This window comes from Puma concolor, chromosome B3, assembly GCF_028749965.1.
Source record: "Puma concolor isolate L17-30 chromosome B3, mPumCon1.1.hap2, whole genome shotgun sequence".
Lineage (NCBI taxonomy): Eukaryota > Metazoa > Chordata > Mammalia > Carnivora > Felidae > Puma > Puma concolor.
Window position 1 is genome coordinate 87485882 of NC_141672.1, and position 20340 is coordinate 87506221.

Genomic DNA, 20340 nt, shown 5'->3' on the forward strand with positions numbered 1-20340 from the left:
TAAATCACCTCTCAGGTCTTTCCTGATAACCAGGTTTAAAGCAACCTCCCTTATTGCTTCATTGTTTTTTGCTATCACCATAGTATAAAATCATTACTTGGTTTTAAAGAAAGAGTTTGCCTGGCATATTTTTTTTTTCCTGAGCATATTCTTTTAATTTTTTAAATTATTTTTGGGGTGCCTGGGTAGCTCAGTGCACTGGTTAAGCCTCTGACTTTGGCTCAGGTTGTGATCTCACAGTTCATGAGTTCAAGCTCTGGGTTGGGTCTCTGCTGACAGCTTGGAGCCTGGAGCCTGCTTTAGCTTCTGTGTCTCCCTCTCTCTCTGCCCCTCCCCCTCTCATGCTCTGTCTCTCAAAAATAAATAAACATTAAACAAATCATTAAAAATTTTTAAAATTAGTTTTTCTTAAAAAATTTTTAATGTTTGTTTATTTTGAGAGAGAGAGAGAGAGCACAGAAACGGGAGGGCAGAGAGAGGGGGGACAGAGGATCCGAAGTAGGCTTTGTGCTGACAGCAGAAGGCCTGATAGGGGGCTCAAACTCAAGAACTGTGAGATCATGACCTGAGCCAAAGTCAGACAGTTAACGCAGTGAGCTACCCAGGGCCCAGAGAGACAGAGACAGAGAGAGAGAGAGAGAGAGAGAGAGAGAGAGAGAGAGAAGAGAGAAGAGAGAATCTTAAGCAGGCTCCATGCTGCTGGTGCAGAGCTTGATGCAGGGTTTGAGCTTATTATGAATCTTGAGATCACTGCCTGAGCCGAAATCAAGAGTTGGTTGCTTAACCTACTGAGCAAGATCAGTATAAAGTATGATCGAAGGGGAGTATTTATGGCAGGAAATGATGGGAAATAAAAGATGAAGGGACTTTTTGAGACCACTGTGTGGGTTATCTTGAAAATCAGGATACCTCTCTCACTCAAAATAGATCAACATTATAAAAAAGCATGAGGCAGGGGCGCCTGGGTGGCTCAGCTGCTTGACTGCCTGGCTCTTGATTTCGGCTCGGGTCATGATCTTATGGTTTTTGAGTTTTGGGCTTTGTACTGACAGTGTGGATCCTGCTTGGGATTCTCTCTCTCCCTCTCCTCCTTCTTTCAAAATAAATAAATAAACATATATGTATATATGAAAAGAAAATCAGGACAGTTAATGGACACAGGTTAGATGAAAAGAATTCATTTATTTAACAAACTTTGTATTGAAATAAAATTTCAGAAACATACAGGATCATTCTTTGAGGTGGGTGAGTAAATTTGCAGCAGTATGGTTTATTCATTCTTTACAAAGGTTATTTAACCTTAGCTGATCCTTATACCAGATTCTTTTCAAAGGAGAGGATAAAGTCCTTATCTTCACAATTTTACTAAAATTTTACCTACAGTGCTTCTTTATTTTTGGTGGTAGATAAACATAAAATTTACCAATTTAACCATTTTTAATAGTACATAAAATATTTACATCATTGTGCATCACTACCATCTGTCTCCAGAGCTGTTTTATCTGTCCAAACTGAAACTCTGTGACCATTAAAACCACTAATTTTCCATTCTCTTTTTTTCTAGGTCTTGGCAATTACCATTCTGTTTTCTGTCTCCATGAATTTGACTTTGCTGGGTATCTCATATAAATTGAATCATATAAAATATTTGTCCTTTTTTGCCCAGCTCATTTTACTAAGCATAATGTCTTCAAGATTCATTTCTGTTGTAGCACGTGTTAGAATTTTCTTCCTTTTTAAAGCTGAATATATTCCATTGTATGGATATACCACATTTTGTGTAGGTATTCATCAGTGGACATTTGGGTGGTTTCCACCTTTTGGCTACTGTGAATAATATTGTTATGAACATTGCAGTAGAAGTGTCTGAGTTCCTGCATTCAGTTCTTTTAGGTACATGCTCAGAAATGGAATTGCTGGATAATTTGGTAATTCTTTGTTTAACTTTTTGAGGAATCACCAGTTGTTTTCCACAGTAACTGTACCATCTTATATTCCCATATGCCATGCACAAGGTTCTAGAATTGCTCCACTTCCTTGCCAACACAAGCAAGTTATTTTCTGTTTCTTTGATTATAGTCTTAATGGGTATGAAGTGGTAAATATCTCATTGTGGTTTTGATTACTAGTATTTTGATAGGAATTGCATGAGTCTGTAGATTGCTTTGGATGGTATGGACATTTTAACAGTGTTCTTCCCATCCATGATCATGTGTACTACCACTTTTTTTTTTTAAGTTTATTTATTTTGAGAGGGAGAGAGAGTGCGTGTGAGCTGGGGAAGGGCAGAGAGAGAGGGAAGGAGAGAATCCCAAGCAGGCTCTGTGCTGACAGCAGAGATCCTGATGTGGGGCTCAGACTCGTGATGAACTGTTAGATCATGACCTGAGCCAAAGTCGGACGCTTAACTGACTGAGCTACCCAGGCAACCCTGTACCAGGGTTTTTAAATCTAGTAAATTTTTAAATCTAGTAAATCTAGTAAATCTAGTAAATCTCTCAGTTGTCTTCTGGGTATAAGCAAAGGCTCTTGATAATATATCACTACCACTTAGTTTATCACATGTTGATATAAATAGTGGTAGTAACTACCTTGTTATTAGAAGATTGTCAGTAACTATTAAGATATAATATAGGAAACCACTTAGTTGGGATAATGGGCTCTAATTTTTCATGTAGATTTTTTTTATGATATGATCACCATTATAAATTATCCAAATGTTACATAGTCTCTATCTGGAAGATGAAAATTATCATTGTATTTGTTTTCCTTGTTTTTTTTCCCAGTAGGAGGTATTTTTATTATATTTTCCAGTGTTTTTTTTTTTTTCCAACGTTTATTTATTTTTGGGACAGAGAGAGACAGAGCATGAACGGGGGAGGGGCAGAGAGAGAGGGAGACACAGAATCAGAAACAGGCTCCAGGCTCTGAGCCATCAGCCCAGAGCCCGACGCGGGGCTCGAACTCACGGACGGCGAGATCGTGACCTGGCTGAAGTCGGACGCTTAACCGACTGCGCCACCCAGGCGCCCCTATATTTTCCAGTTTTGACCAGGGGTATGCTTAATAGTGGTCACCTTGCTTTTAACCTCTATTTGCTTTCTCCAGTTCGTTGATGCAGATGGACGTTAATGATACTAATGTAAGCCCTTCACTTGCTCACTTTAGCAGTCCCATAACCTTATGGTCACTCTGAATGGAAATATTTTCTGCTGTGGTTCACCTGATAAAAAGATGAGTCAAGGGGCGCCTGGGTGGCTCAGTCGGTTAAGCATCTGACTTCGGCTCAGGTCATGATCTTATGGTTTGTGGGTTCAAGCCCCGCATCAGGCTCTGTGCTGACAGCTCAGAGCCTGGAGCCTGTTTCAGATTCTGTGTCTCCCTCTCTCTCTGCCCCTTCCCCACTTGCGCTCTGTCTCTCTCTGTCTCAAAAATAAATTAACATTAAAAAAAAAATTAAAAAAAAAGATGAGTGAAGTCAGTTACACTTTTGCATAAGATAGAATATCAAGTTTTAATTTTTCTCTAAAAGAAATACGTCATAGGGGCTCCTTGGTGGCTCAGTCAGTTGAGTATCGTACTCTTGATTTTGAACATTGTACTCTTGATGTTGGCTCCTGTCATGGTCTCGAGGTTTGTGGGATCAGGCCCTATGTTGGGTTCTGCGCTGGCAATGTGGAGCCTGCAAGATTCTCTCTCTCCTCTGTCTCTGCACCTGTCTATCAAATAAATAAATAAACAGAAAAAAAACTCATTCTCTTTAAAAATAGAAAAAGAAATACATGATAAATATCTCTAGAAACATGAAAGCCCAAAGCAGTTAACACTAAAAGCACTGAATAATGTGTTAATAGCTACATTAAAAAAATTGTTTTTAACGTTTATTTATTTTTGAGAGAAACAGAGAGTGGGGAGGGGCAGAGAGAGAGGGAGACACAATTTGAAGCAGGCTCCAGGCTCTGGCTGTCAGCACCAGACCCAATGTGGGGCTTGAACTCAAAGACAGTGAGATCATGATCTGAGCCAAAGTCGGACACTCAACCGACTGAGCCACCCAGGCACCCAATAGTTACATTTTTTAATCTAAGTACGGAGTCATTGTAAGGGTTGCCAAACACATCTGGTTATCTGAGCAATTATAATTGTGTACCTCCAGAGGAAGTGTGCAGTCACATTTGGTATCACTTTTTGGAATTAGCTAGAAAGAGTTGGTGTGCTCAATGCAAAATTTCTTCTGTCTTCCTGACAGTATACATTTAAGTGACAGGCAAAATGTTAGCCTAAGCTTACAAACTTCAGAATGGAAATCTAGATGATGAGGTGAACTCCTTAAAGAACTTTTTCACTTTTTATACTCTATGCATATTACAGAATCTGGCACCTAGTAGGCACTTAGGAAACATTTGTGAAATGAAAGAATGTGAATGGTCAGTTGCTTTCAAACATTTCTTCAATCGGGTAAAATGGCTTGTTCATTTTTGGTACCCCCCTTGCCAGGCATTTAATTTGTCTCTTCCTCTGTTCTGCTAATCACTGGAACATTTTTCTACATTACAAGACTTGTTGACGTCATTTGTTGTGTACTTTAATAATCCTTTGTCTCTTCTTTATCTTTCTTTAGTCTTCATTGTCACCCCCCCCCCCACCTTTTTAAAGTTTATTTATTTTGAGTGAGAGAGAGATAGGGAGAGGGAGAGTGGTAGAGGGAGAGAGAGAATACCAATCTGGCTCTTCATGATCAGTGCAGAGCCCAACACGGGGCTTGAACTCATGTTCAAGATTATGACCTGAGCTGAAACCAATAGTGCATGCCTAACCAGCTGCACCACCCAGGTGCCCCATCTTTTCCCTTTTGAAAATAATTTTGCTGTTGTTTTAGAGGAGATTAGGTGGGCAAAGAGAGAAGCACATCTGACTAGTCCACTGTGTGTTCAGTTTTTATTAACATTCAGTTAACATTTTAAACATTAAAGTTAACTTTTTTAGAGAGAGAGGGGAGGAGCAGATAGAGGGAGAGAGATTCTATCCTAAGCAGGATCTTTGCTGTCATCACAGGGCCCAATGTAGGGCTCAATCCTATGGACCATGAGATCATGACCTGAGCTGAGACCAAGAGTTGGATGCTTAAGTAACTTAGCCACCCAGGTGCCCCTATTCAGTTAACACTTTAATATAAGCATTTTCCAGTTAACCAACATCCTTCTAAATTGAGGAAACATACCTTAAACTTTTACTATTCCCTACTATTGGAAACTTGGGTGTTAATATTACTGTTTTGGTAAACCATAATAAAAATTTTGGTGCCTAGGGGCACCTGGCTGGTTCAGTCAGTAGAGTATGCGACTCTTGATCTTGGGGCTGTGCATTCAAGCCCCACATTGGGTGTGGAGCCTATGTTAAAATAAAGATTAAAAAAAATTAAATTTTTTTTGGTGCGTAAAACTTTAAGTTTCGGGGTGTTTCCTTGGGAGCAGTACTTAGATATAGCTTCTTGGTTGGAGGATATGAACATTTAAAGAACTGTTAAGTAAAACTGTACGTGTTTACTGTTGAACATTTGAAGAATGTAGGAATATTATAAAAAAAATTGAAGTCAGCTTGAATCGCACAATGCTGTAATATAACCACTGCTTTAACATTTTGGTGTATTCCTTTCTAGAGATCTATAGTGTTTATCTTAAACGTTTTTATTTTTGTTAAAGTTTATTTATTTATTTTGAGAGAGAGCTAGCAAGAACACATGAGTGGGGAGGAGAAGAGAGAGAATCCCACGCAGATCCTGAGTCGGGGTTCGATCCCAAGAACCAAACCGTGAAATCATAACCTGAATTGCTACTAAGAGTAGGATGCTTAACCAACTGAGCCATGTAGGTACCCCTTCACATTTTATTTTTTATAAAGATTTTTTTTTTAAGATTATTTATTTATTTTGAGAGAGAGATAGCACAAGTGGAGGAAGGGCAGAGATGAGGGAGACAAAATCCCACACAGGCTCCGCACTGTCAGTACAGAGCCCGACGCGGGGCTTGAACCCACCAACTGTGAGATCATGACCTGAGCTAAGTTGGACACTTAACCAACTGAGCCACCCAGGTGCCCCCAAAAAAATGAAAAAAAAATTTTTTTAATGTTTATTTTTGATAAGGAGAAACAGGGTGTGAGTGGGGAAGGGTCAGAGAGAAAGGGAGAACCAGAATCTGAAGCAGGCTCCAGGCTCTGAGCTGTCAGCACAGAGCCTGACACAGGGCTAGAATTCGTGAGATCATGACCTGAGCTGCAGTTGGATGCTTAACTGACTGAGCCACCCAGGTGTCCCAAGAAATGTGTGTTTAATTAGAGTGAAACTCTTGTGTCTACAGTTAATCTCCTCACATTTTTTCTTAAATTCCGTTAGGCTTTTGTCCCCACTGCTCCTGTAGAGTTCTACTTTGTGACCATTTATCTCTACATTGCTAAATCCATCAGTCATTCCTCATCCACATGGTCTGTTAGCAGCTTTGCCACAGTTAATTACTTTCTTGTTCTTGAACCTAACCATTTTCCCCACTTGCTTTTCCAGGACATCACATTCTCCTAGTTCTACTCTTGTCTCAGGGTCTGTCCTTCTTGCTGTGTGCTAGTTCTTCCTTACCTCCCTCCTTTCAATGTTAGAGTGCTCAGGGCTCACACCTTGATTATCATCTTAAAAAAAAAACAACTTTATTTTGGGGCACCTGGGTGGCTTAGTTGGTTGAATGTCTGACTGTTGGTTTCATCTCAGGTCTTGATCTGAAGTTTGTTATATCGAGCCCTGAGTCAGGTTCTATGCTGACTGCATAGAGCCTGCTTGAGATTCTCTCTCTCCCTCTCTCTCTCTCTGCCCCTTCCCCCTCATGCATGTACGCATGTGTGCTCTCTCTCTGTCTCTAAATAACCTAAAAAGAAATAAATTAAAAAAAAATTATTTATTTCCTACCGAGAATTGATAGGGCATTTGTTATGATGAGCACTGGTATTGTATGTAAGTGATGAATCACTGAATTCTACTCCTGAAACCATTATTGCACGTATGTTAACTAAGTAGAATTTATTTACTTATTATTATTTTTTTATCATTTATTTTTGAGAGAGACAGAGCATGAGCAGGGATGGGGCAGAGAGAGAGGGAGACACAGAATCCAAAGCAGGCCCCAGGCCCTGAGCTGTCAGCACAAAGCTCGATGCGGGGCTTGAACACACAGACCACAAGATCATGACCTGAGCTGAAGTTGGATGCCCAACCGACCGAGCCACCCAGGCATCCCAACTAAGTGGAATTGAAATAAAAATTTGAAAAGAAAAAAAATAAAAAGAGGGGTGCCTGGGTGGCTCAGTCGCTAGTGTCAGACTCAATTTCAGCTCAGGTCACGGTCTCATGGTGAATACATAGAGTCCTGAGTAGGGCTCCACAGGGCTTCCACTGCTTGGAATTCTCTTTCTCTCTCTCTCTCTCTCTCTCTCTCTCTCTCTCTCTCTCCCTCTCCCTCTCCCTCTCCCTCTCCCTCTCCCTCCCTCCTTCCCTCCCTCCCTGTCTCTTTCTCTCTCTCTGCCTACCCTGCTTGTGTGCTTTCTCTCTCTCTAAACAAATAAAAAAAGAAAAGAAAAACTACAGAAAAAATAAATTCAAAATAAGAAAACTTTATTTCCTCAACTTTAGTCTCTTACACAAACGACTTTTGAATTTGTATCTTCAGGTTAGGCCTTTTCTCCTAAATCTGGACTCTTGTATTCAGTTACCTACCCAATATCTCCAGTTGGATGTCTAATAGGATTTTAAATTTGTCCAAAACTGAACTCTGACCTTTTTCTACCTCCAAATCACCCCCTTGGAGCAAGCAGTCACACGGTAGTCAAGCTGTGGTTACCCTGTCTTGACTTAATTTATTAATTGTGTGTGTGAATAGCTTACAGAAATGGCTTAGAATTAGAGGGCAGTTAAGCCTTGTGGTTTAGCATACTCAGAAAATATGTGCAGAGATACTCAGGGCCTATAGTGGACGTTAGGTAATCTGCTTCGTCTTCCCCCCATTACTCCTTTGATCTCACTTTAAAAAATTTTTTTAATTTTTTATTTTTGAAGGAGAGACAGAATGTGAACAGGTGAGGGATAGAAGAGAGGGAGACACAGAATCTATTGCAGGCTGTAGATTCTGAGCCAGCAGCACAGAGCCCTATGAGAGGCTTGAACCCAGGAGCTGTGTGATCTCATTTTCAATTGTTGTTCCTCTCTAACACTGTTCTTTAGCCTTAATGCTTCCTTGTTATCCGTCAAACACTCCGGGAAAGCCTCCATCTGCAGGCCTTTGCCTGGAATATTCTCTGAGATATGGCTTATTCTCTTCTTTATTCAAATGTCACCTTCTCAGTGAGTCCTTAACCACAATGTTTAAACTTATGACCCTTTGCAATGCTGCTAATCTCCTTTTCCTACATCATTTCCATAGCACTTAGTCACCATTTAACATATATATTTTTTATTTAATTTTATTTGTCTCTTCTCCCTATCCCCAGACTGGAATCCTGTATAAACACTGGGCGGGACAGTGACTTTTATCTATTTTGTAGACTCTTGTATCCTCTGGTACCTATAAAAGTGCCTCACATGTGGTAGAGGTGACTCTTGAGTGTTAAGAACATAGCATAATATTATTTAAAAAGTTAATGCAATAATACCTCATGCTCTTCCTTTCTGACGGGGGCTGGCACAATGGCTCCTGCAAGGAATGGTGGTGAGAATAAGAAGGGCCATTCTGCCATCAATGAAGTTGTGACCAGAGAATGCATTATCACCATTAACAAGTGCATTCATGGAGTGGACTTCAAGAAGTATGCCCTTTGGATCTGCAGTGAGCATGGAGTCTGCTTAAGATTCTCTCTGTCCCCCTATCCCTTTCTCCCTTGCTCATGCTCTCTCTAAAAAAAATTAAAAAAAAAAAAATTAAAAAAAAGTGTGCCCTTTGGACCCTGAAAAAGACCCATAAATTTGCCTTGGAAGAGATGGGAACTCCAGATGTGTGCATTGACACCAGGCTCAGCAATGTTTGAGCCAAGGGAATAAGGAATGTTTCTTACCATGAACTGTGTGTGTTTGTCCAGAAAACATAGAATGAAGATTCACCAGACAAGCTCTGTATATTGGTTACCTTTGTTCTTGTGACTACTAAAAAAATCTGCAGATAGTCCATGTAGACGAGATCTATCAGCTTGCTGGTTGTCAAAGTTATAAGACCACACTTGCGTGCGCATGCATGCATATACACAAGCCAAATGCAGTTTTAGAACATGAGTAGAAATGTATCTAGAATAGTACTAATTCTTGATTTGGGGGGTTTCAAAGACAGTTTTAAAATTTTATGAAAGTGGGGCACCTGGGTGGCCCAGTCGGTTGGGCATGGGACTCGATTTTGGCTCAGGTCATGATCTCACAGTTTGTGAGTTTGAGCCCCCATTGGGTTCCGTGCTATCAGCACGATCCTGCTTGGGATTCTCTCTCTTTCCCTCTTTCCTCTGCTCCTCCCCTGCTTGTTCTCTCTCAAATAAACTTAATAAAATTAAAAATAGCTTGCTTGCTTTCTAAACTTCTTTATTTTTCCATTCACTTATAAAGTTATAGATTTATGGATGTATATAATTAGTATATATGTGTATATTTTCTTTATTTTCCATGTTGTTTGTCTTAGTTTACAGAACTTAAAATTTTTAATGCAGTCAAATCTGTATTTTCTTTGTTTCTAAGCTTAGAAAATGGTTCTATCTTTTTCTCCTTCCTGTCCAGAGATTTGATAAATATTCACTTTTGTTTTCTTTTAGCTTTCTCCTCAAAGAATGAAAGGGTGTGTTAAGACCATAGAGTTTAGGAAATCATAGGCTTATAGTTAGAAACTGAGGGCATGGAAGTGGCAGAGATTGTTCAGGGGGAGTTTTTAGCCAAAGAGAAAAGGCTGGGACCATGGGGAGGGCCTCAGAAGAGAACCAACAGGTAGGTACGTAATTTGCAAATGATGTTAAAAAGGAAGTCAGTGGTAGGAAAATGAGAGAGGGACATAGCAAGAGTCCAGGAGTGATGCAAGTTTTAGGAGGGGTAGAGTGATCAGTAGTGTCATTTAGGTTAGGACAAAGATTGAACACCTAAGGATAATAACTGAAAAGCGGTTATTGGATGTGGCCACTAGAAAATCACTGGTGACCTTTAATATTTTAGTGAAGAGATGAAAATGCAGTACAACTCTTAAGGGTTTGGCAGGGAAAGAGATTGGGTCACACCTTACGGGATAGGAAGAGTTGAGGATTTTTTTTTTTTTTTTTAAGGGGAAGAGTTGAACATATGTATAGAATGTGGAGATGTAGTTACAGGATAGGGAGATATTGTGGTTTGGAAAAAGGAGTTCGTTGATCCTGTGAGCAGCTGAGGGTTCTAGGCTTAAGGGTCTGGTAGGGGACTAGTTTTAGAAAGGAGAGATACCTTTTCCTTTCAGATGGATAGGATGGAGATAAGTGGCTGAGGACATAGGACTAGGAGAGAGAAAATTTGGAGGTGATTATGCCTGATTGCCACTTTTTAGCTATGTGATTCATTATAATCAGTGAACAACTTAGTTTTTAGTTTTCTTATTGTAAAAGAATATTAATGCTTGCCTTGACTGTTTTATAGAGAATGTGGGTTAAAAATGAAGAAAATATATGTTAAAATGCTTTAGAAACTTAAAATGCTATACAAAACTATGGCTTATTGTTAGTAAAGTGTTTTGAGAAAGGCATTTGCTTTTTCAAAGTATAGAGTATATAAAGCTTACTAAATCAAAATGTTTGAAATAGCAAGAAGGTGCTGAGGATTCTGGTGTTGTAGGCCCAAAATGTGAGAGTCTTAGGCCTCTCAGTCTTTGTCTTCTATCTGGAAAAGTTTCTTTGCAAGGCAGGAACATGTTTTAATAAGAACTGCTGCTATATTAGCACTTGAAATCATTTAAAATGTTGATGGTGGGAATAATTCGTGGAAAATGTGTGGGAAGAAATCTACCTAGAAACAACACAAAGTGAATTTTTCAATGGTTTAAGTTTGGGATGAAAAGGCAGAAATTCTGAATTTTCATGTGTGTCTTCTGCTTGTTCACTTCTGAAAATGTTTGAAAAAACTTTTGAAAAAACCGGAACTTCAAGTTTTTATGAAGTCTTAAAAGATTTGTTGCCTCAGATTTATTTGTGCTTAGCTTTTTTCCACCATTTTTCTGTGCCACCATAATGATGCACATGAATGTCCTGGCAGATGCTCTTAACAGTGTTAATTAACAATGCTGAAAAGAGAGGCCAACACCAGGTTCTTATTATGTCAGGCTCCAAAGTCATTTGGTTTCTAATGGTGATGCTGAAGCATGGTTACATTAATGAACTTGAAATCATTGATGATCACAGAGCTGGGAAAATTGTTGTGAACCTCACAGGCAGGTTAAACAAGTGTGGAGAGATCAGCCCCAGATTTGATTTACAACTCAAGGATCTAGAAGATGGCAGAATAATCTCCCATTCTGCCAGTTTGGTTTCATTGTACTGACACCCTCAGCTGGCATCATGGACCATGAAGAAGCAAGACAAAAACACACAGGAGGGAAAATCCTGGGATTCTTTTTCTAAATATGTAATACATACGTGCAAATAAAATGCCTCAGTGGGGAAAAAAAACTTTTGAAAAAACTTCAAGTTTTTATGAACTCTTAAGAATCTGGTGCCTTGGGGCGCCTGGGTGGCTCAGTCAGTTAAGCATCCGACTTTGGCTCAGGTTATGATCCCATGGTTGGTGAGTTCGAGCCCCGAGTAGGCCTAGAGCCTAAAACCTGCTTCGGATTCTGTGTCTCCCTCTCTCTCTGCCCCTCCCCTGCTCGCACTCTGTCTCTCTCAAAAATAAATAAACATTAAAAAATTAAAAAAAAAGAATTTGGTGCCTCAGACTGATTTATTCTTAGCTCTTTTCCAGTTTATCTGTGTTCTCATGGCATATAGGTTTGAGAAGTAGGGGAGATGATTCATTTTCAGAAATACCAAATAAAAGCTGTGCTATCTAGTTAACAGTGGGTTTACAACCTATTGGAAATATGTACAAGTCCCGCCCACAATAGAGTCCCAAACCTTAAAACAATTTTTTTAATGTTTACTTATTTTTGAGAGAGAGAGTGAGCACAAGTTGGGGAGGGGAGAGAGAAGGGGACAGAGGATGCAAGGTGGGCTCTGTGCTGACAGCATGATGTGAGGCTCGAATTCACAAACTGTGAGATCATGACCTGAGCTGAAGTCGGATGCTTAACCGACTGAGCCACCCAGGCGCCCCAAGTCCCAAACCTTTAGACACTTCACTTCCTGGTTCTTCTCCCCCTCTCTGTTTCTCAGGCTTATTTTAGTGGGCTTTGCTATGAGCATGCGCCAAAGAACAAATGGAAGAGGGACTGAAAGTCTCTGTGTCACCTCAGGGAATGTACATTTGTTCCAATCAGACTACGTTTTACCTTACATGGGCATAGGTGACGTTTGGGTTAGGCTGTAATCTCTGTAGTACTCAGCCAGTGAGGAACCAGGGGAGGGACTTGCATGCTAGGAAATAAATTGTTGTAACTGCCCTGAGTATGCCTGTCCATCAGACACCAGCTCTTGCAAGAATGTTGATTAAAGCCTCCCTTCACTGTGCTCTGAGTCTTCATGTCCCTCCTTTGATTGGGTCAGTGGGCTTATTTCTAACACAGGTACAGGTATTTTTTTTTTTTTAATGTTTATTTTTGAGAGAGAGCAAGAGTGAGAGAGAGAGGCAGAGAGTAAGGGAGACAGAGAATCTGAAGCAGGCTCCATGCTGTCAGTGCAGAGCATGACGTGGGGCTCAAGCTCATGAACTGAATCATGAGATCATGACCTGAGCTGAAGTCAGACACTTAACCAACTAAGCTGCCCAGGTGCCCCTACAGGTATAGTTTTTATGTGTAGGGAGTCTATCATAAGGTACTTAGTAAAAAAACAATAAAAAACCCAAAAACTTTGCTTTGTGCTTTTCTTAGCAGTCTAAGTTCAGTTACCATTTCCATTCCTTTGCTCTTGCTTATCATCAGTCCTGGGTTTTTGTTTCTGATTTCTGAGTGCTGGGGATGACTGGAGAAAACCATATAATTGAGCTAATTGTTCCATTATTGATAGATGTTGCTTAGTCTGATTTGGCCCTTGATGTTGCAGTTATTTGCCATGAACATTTCATGGGATATTGACTCTTACTCATTCTCTTGACAGAAAAGTTCATGGTATTGTTTCATTTTGTACCCTTATTAATTTATTAAGATATATTTGAGTATGTACCATATGCCAGCCAGTATGCTTATGAGTTGAAAATTTTAAGAGGGAAACAGTAACAGTGCCAAATACAGTACATTGGTATAGAAAAATAGGGGCGCCTTGGTGGCTCAGTTGGTTAAGCATCCAACTTTGGCTCAGGTCATGATCTCTCATGCGTGTGAGTTTGAAACCCGCGTTGGGCTCTATGCTGACAGAGCCTGGAACCTTCAGATTCCGTGTTTTCATCTTTCTCTGCCCCTACCCTGCTCACGCTCGCTCTCTCTTAAAAATAAATAAACATTAAAAACAAATTTAAAAACAAGAGAAAAATAAAGACAGGAAAAATGTTAATTTGACTTGATGATTATGAAGTTGTGGTGACCTGGGGTGCCTGGGTGGCTCAGTTGGTTAAACATCTGACTTCAGCTCAGGTCATGATCTCTCTGTCTGTGAGTTTGAGCCCCTCAGTCAATGAGGAGTTATGACTAAAGGATCAGAAGTTACTAGTGATGAGGAGAGGATATATCTGGAACATGGGGTCCCATGGGGGGACCATAAAGGAGGGGAACATGGGGACCATAAAGGAGGATGATCATGATCTGGAAGCTGCAGTAGAGAGGCAAGTGAGTGCCAATCACTGCTGGCTCTGTGGGGGTATGGACTGCAGTAAAGAGAGAGCTGTGAGAAAATCTTGATGGGAGAGCCAGGTTTAAGTGAAGGTAAATAAGTAGAAGGAACATTGTTCAAAAAGGTTGAGGGAGTCTGGGATTTGGTAACAAGAGAATGATTATTTTCTTGGGCATAATGGAAAAGATTTGGGCAAGTGATATTATGGAAGGAACCAGGGCTGAGGATATTTAGACAAGAAAGATCACGGTGGGGATATTACTGCCTTTGCATGTTGGAAGTTTTTGATTGGGCTCACTTGTCTGAACTTTGACACAAATTATTTTGATACTGAAACTGGTTTAAAATACGTGACTTGATAGCATAGAGGTGATAAAGGCTTTTATAAAGTTAATGGTAAGGGAAACAAAGGCCATATTCTGGGTGAGAGATTTCATATCCTCAACAAAGTTGAAGTCCCTCGTTAGGTAAAGGCTCCCAGGAAGAATGTGGTCAAGGGCTGGTTGTGTCCAAGGATTCCCATGATGCTTGTAGAAGGGTTATAAGCCCATGCTGGGGTGGATGTCATGACAAGTATCATTTTAGAATAGAGTGATTGTCAGTTTAAAATTGAATGGCTTGTGTATGTAAACTGGAAGCAAATGGAAATGCATAACTATGGTTTTAGGATGTTGGGATATGGGTTAATTTTTAAATTTAATTTAGTATATATATTTTTTTTGGTGCTGTGACTTGGATTGATTTAAAAATAATTTTTTTTTTAATGTTTTTGAGAGACAGAGACAGCGTGAGCAGGGGAGGAGCAGAGAGTGAGAGGGAGACACAGAATCTGAAGCAGGCTTCAGCTGTCAGCGTAGAGCCCGACACGGGGCTTGAACTCACAAGCTGTGAGATCATGACCCGAACTGAAGTCAGATGCTTAACCGACTGAGCCACCCAGGTGCCCCTACTTTTTTATTTTAAAATGTGCTAGAATTTTTGAAAAAAATTAAAATTAAAGAGAAATGAATATGGATTTTTGGAGAGTTTTTTAATTAAAAAAATTTTTCAATGTTTATTATTTTTGAGAGGAGAGCACGCGTGTGTGAGTGGGCAAGGGGCAGAGAGAGAGAGGGAGACACAGAATCTGAAGCAGGCTTCAGGTTCTGAGCTGTGAGCACAGAGCCTGACGAGGGGCTTGAACCCACGAACTGTGAGATCATGACCTGAGCCTAAGTCAGATGCTCAACCGACTGAGCCACCCAGGTGCCCCAGGAGAGTTTCTTTATGAATTATGAATCTTGGTTGCAAGTGACCAAAAACCCAAACCAAATTGGCTTAAAAAGAGAATACTTTGTCTTAGGTTACTGAAAAGTCTAGGGAAAGCACTGACTTCAGGTATGGCTTTTGTAGTTTAGATGATGTTGATGTTGTTACCAGGACCTAGTCTCTTTCCTTTTCTGAATTCAGATCTGCTCTCCACTATGTGTTGATTTGATCTTTAGGTTTCATATAGCAGTAGGGTGACTAAAATAGCTCTAGTTGTTGTCTTTCCAGTTCTGGTGTAGTAGAAAGAACTTCTCTTCATCCAATAACTCAAAAGTCCCATGCTTGACTGTCATTGACAAGATGAGCCATGTGTCCATCTTTGATCTAGTTATAGCTAGGGGAATGTGATGCCCTGATTTGCCTGTATCTGGGTGACTAGTATTTGTAGGTTTGGATCAGTATCTCTCCTGCTTTGGACCCCTTTATGTACAGAGGAATAGTCTTCTATGTCTGACTTTTCCTCTAGGTCTAGATTGCTTCTGTTTTAGAATAATCTGGATATCTGAGATTTTGTTAAGTTAGTATTTCTACAACAAATGCAGTCATTACTGAGATTTGTTAAAGACACAGTTGCAGGTACTTTTGGCAGTTCCTTAGATGAATAAACCTAATTTTTGTTTTCAAGAAAGTGACGGGTTATTGGTGTATGTTATGCTTCTTTCCATCACAGGTGACAAAGACATATTTGGATTTCTTTAAGAACTGGATGTTCATTTCACACATCCACATGGTAAAAGGGAGCCTGGAATGCCATAATTAATCCAGGATAAACAGTTTGGATCCACACCTCAGACAGACTGGAATATATGTAGTTAAGGAACTGGAGGAATCCGTTGAAGCTATGGAGAATATATTTTCTTATAGCCTTTTCAGCATGTGAATTTGTCATTTTTCCCCTGCATTAGAGTTTCCTTTCCTCTACTCTCTTCCCTTCCCCTCCCCCTCCTCCCCCTCCCTCTCCTCTCCCCCTTCCTCTCCACTCCTCTCTTCCCTGTCCCCTGTCCCCTCTCCACGCAACATGGGCTTGAACTCAGGACCCTGAGATAGGGAATTGCATGCTCTGCCATCTGAATCAGCCAGGCGCTCCTCTATTGGGTTTTCTTAATGTCTCTTTTGGTCTCTGGTTATACCATTCCTGTTTCATTCATCCCCTGACTTCATCCTTTTCTTTGTATATGCTTTTCCTTACCTTGTGTCATCTCATGTATGCTTTCTGTTAAGTACTTTTCTCTGGAAATGGCTCAGATTCTCTTCTTGATTCCTACCTATGCAAGTCCCTCCTACTGCTTCCCATTCAGTTGAGAGAGAGAGAGAGAGAGAGAGTGCATTTGCATCTAAGAGAATCTGTCTGTCATATCTGTTGGTCTAAGCTCTTAGCAAGCTCTTTCCTCCTAGGCTGATGGCCATTCTGCAGGATTGGTAACCTTTTGGGTCAGGTGCATGCCTGTGTGCCAGGGTTGTGTGGAATTTATATGGAGATTAGGAGATAACAGGAAATAAGAGGCCACAATACAGCTCCTTAACATGCAGGGGGCTGTTGGTGGAGCTTTTACCTTAAGGGGGAGCTGTGATTTTGTTGATCAATCTGGCAAGAACTAGATTATTTAGAAGAAGGCCATTGTTTATGTCAGCAAGGGCATCCAGATAGGCTCCATGAAAACACTAGACTTCTAAGAATGAGAAGATTTCTGTAGGAGGAGATTAGGGAGAATGATGTTGATAGACTATGAAGACAGGGAGAAGATGCTATAGTAGTGGAAATTGTAACTGCAAAACGTTCAGGTATAGGGCATATAAGAAAGAAAGATGAATCCAGAATATTGAGGTCTTGTTTATGTTAAAGCTAAGGGGCGCCTGGGTGGCGCAGTCGGTTAAAGCGTCCGACTTCAGCCAGGTCACGATCTCGCGGTCCGTGAGTTCGAGCCCCGCGTCAGGCTCTGGGCTGATGGCTCAGAGCCTGGAGCCTATTTCCGATTCTGTGTGTCCCTCTCTCTCTGCCCCTCCCCCATTCATGCTCTGTCTCTCTTTGTCCCAAAAATAAATAAATGTTGAAAAAAAAAAATTTAAAGTTAAGGAGTTTAGGTGCAACCTGGAGGTCATTGTTTAATTGTCTTGAAGTTCTCCCTAACCTTAAAATCACTATGAGAATTTACAAATGAATAAAGTTCAGTCTAGAGAAGTGTTGTAATTCATTTCTTGTAGTTAAGATGGTATGACATTTGAATTTGAATTTTGTGACATTAGTATTCTGTTGTTAAATATTTATAAAACTTCTGTGATTTAAAAAAGTTTTGATATAATTCACATACCAAAAAGTTAACCAATTTAAAGTACACAGGCAGTGGTTTTTAAGTGTATTCATAGTTGTGTACCCATTCTCACAGTCAATTTTAGAACATTGTCATAACCTCAAAAAGAAGCCTTATTCCCATTAGCAGTTACTTTCTATTTCCCCCAATGTTCCCAGCCCTGGGCAACTACTATTCTACTTTGTATCTGTATAGGTTCATACAATGTGAGGTCCTTTATGATTGAGTTTCATGTATCATAATGTTTTCATGTTATTACCAAACATATATATGTATGTGTGTGTGTGTATATATATTCAAAATATAACCATATGTATATGTGTATATATATATATATACACACACACATACATATATATATGTTTTGTTTCTATATATATATGTATGTATGTGTGTGTGTGTATATATATATATACACATATACATATGGTTATATTTTGAATTTCATTAATAAAAAATTTGTGGAAATTTGTTTTTTCTCCTGTTATATAAGTACGTACATAATACCCTATTTTGCCTTTTGCTTCACAAAGCCTAAAATATTTATTATCTGGTCCTCTACAGAAGACGTTTGGAGCCCTTGAGTTAAAGCATTATCATTAACTCATAGCTATACAATGTTGGACATCAATGAACTTTTCTAGGTCTTTGTTTCCACATTTATAAAAAAAAGAGGAATTGAAGAAAATCTATATGGTATACCTTCCAAATCTAATATTCCAATATAATAATAGTACCTTCTGTATTCACTTCATATGATAATATTTTGAATGAGAGCTTAGGCCAGTTTATAAAGTATGAAGAAATGTTCTACTACCCAAAATATGAAGAAATACTTTATTAATACTTGATCACAGAAGATGAAGTGATTCTGAGACACCTGGCTATACACATGCAGAGGAATGAAGTTGGACCCCTACCTCATACCATATACAAAAATTAATTTAAAACAGAACAGTGATCTAGGGACACCTGGCTGGCTCAGTCGGTGGAGCATGAGACTCTTGATCTTGGGGTTGTGAGTTTGAGCCCCATGCTGAGTGTAGAGATTACTTAAAATCTTCAAAACATATATAATCTCAGCATAAGCATTAAAATTATAAAACTTTTAGAACAGGGAAAATCTTCATGACCTTCGCTTTTGGACCCTATTAAGATACTGAAAAGACAGCCCACAAAATGGGAGAAGATATCTGCAAGTCATGTATCTCATAGTGGATTAATATCCAGAATATATAAAGAATTCTTACAGCTCAACAACAGCCAAAAAAGCCAATTCAAAAATCGGGAAAGGACTTGAATAGACATTTCACCAAAGCAGATATACAAATGGTCAATAAAAGCAAATGGAAATATGCTCAAAGTCATCAGTGATTAGGGAAGTGCAAATCAAAACCCTAATAAGATACCACTTCACTCACACTAACATGGCCATAACCAAAAAAGACAGCTACTAACAAGTATATATAAGTATTATCATATGGTATTTGTCTATCTGACTGATGAGAGTAATGTGCTGAAGTTTATCCATGTTATTGCAAATAGCAGGATTTCTTTCTTTTTTTTAATGGCTGAATAGTATTCATACACACAAGTATATAGTCTACACACACACACCCAAGTATGTATCACATTTTCTTTATCCATTCATCTGTTGATGAACACTTGGGTTGTTCCCTATCATGTATATTATAAATAATGCTGCAGTGAACATGGGGTGCAGATGCATACCTAGAAATGTATATGTATATGGAAATGGAATTACAGAATCATATGGTAGTTCTGTTTTCAGTTTAAGGAACCTCCATACTGTTATCCCTAGTAGCTGTGTCAATTTGTAGTCCCACTAGTAGTGCACAAGGGTTCCTTTTTCTCCACGTTTTTGGTGGCATTTGTTATCTCTTGTCTTTGTGATGATAATCATTTTAACAGATGTGTGGCATGGGAATGGACATCTTGCATATTATTTTAACTCGACAGCATGGTATATGTATATAGTTTGACATTACTGGTGATTCACATCATGTTAATTTTCATTGAAAGGACTTTGTTGCAGTATAAGTTTTGCAGGTAATCACTTTTGATATTAGGTTGAATTTATTGAGAAACATTATCAAGTCTATAGGAAAAGTTAATTTTTTTAAATGACTTTGAGAAGAGCTGCATTTTTAATTTTTTGTAATGTGTATTTGTTTTTGAAGGAGAGAGAGACAGCATGAGCAGGGGAGGGGTAGAGAGAGGGAGACACAGAATTCAAAACGGGCTCCAGGCTCTGAGCTGTCAGCATAGACCCTGATGCGGGGTTCAAACTCATGAATCATGAGATCATGACCTGAGCCAAAGTTCGATGCTTAACCGATTGAGCCACCCAAGTGCCCCAGGAAAAGTTAATTTTTAAAGCTGTTTTGGTGTTCACTAATAGTAATTAAGGGTAGTTCTCATTCAGAAAAATTTCAGCTAGAAAAAATTGTAGTAAAGCTTTACCACTGCTAAGCCTGCCAACTTCTTAATGGTAAGGCAATTGGGATATTCCTCTTCTACTTCTGACAAAAATTCATGGAATAAAGGACAGTTAAGTCCATGAGAACAAAGTTAACTGTTTTCCTCACCAGCGTTAACTATTGATACTACTGGTTGAGTAACACGTGATAGGTGTTTTCTGCAGACTGTTTTCTGGTGAATATTGCAGTGAATAACTGTAGGGTTTAAACACCCTAAATTTTCATGAGCTTTGTAAATTTGTCCAGTTAAGAATTTTTTCTACCCACATGTATTT

The 20340-nt window shown here is 39.4% G+C and overlaps 1 protein-coding gene and 1 pseudogene across 3 annotated transcripts in view; both read left to right on the forward strand.

The window, feature by feature from the left end:
* MGA (MAX dimerization protein MGA) overlaps positions 1-20340 on the forward strand; it is a 172350-nt gene that overhangs the window by 22756 nt on the left and 129254 nt on the right. The window contains exon 1 of one of the 3 annotated variants that reach the window (XM_086710422.1): positions 14756-14887. The exons of the other annotated variants lie outside the window; for them this stretch is intronic. The gene's annotated coding sequence lies outside the window, so the exon portion shown is untranslated. Of the gene's footprint in view, positions 1-14755; positions 14888-20340 lie in introns of those variants that run through there. 3 annotated transcript variants of the gene reach the window in all.
* Positions 11046-13557, forward strand: LOC147580185 (small ribosomal subunit protein uS8 pseudogene; annotated as a pseudogene).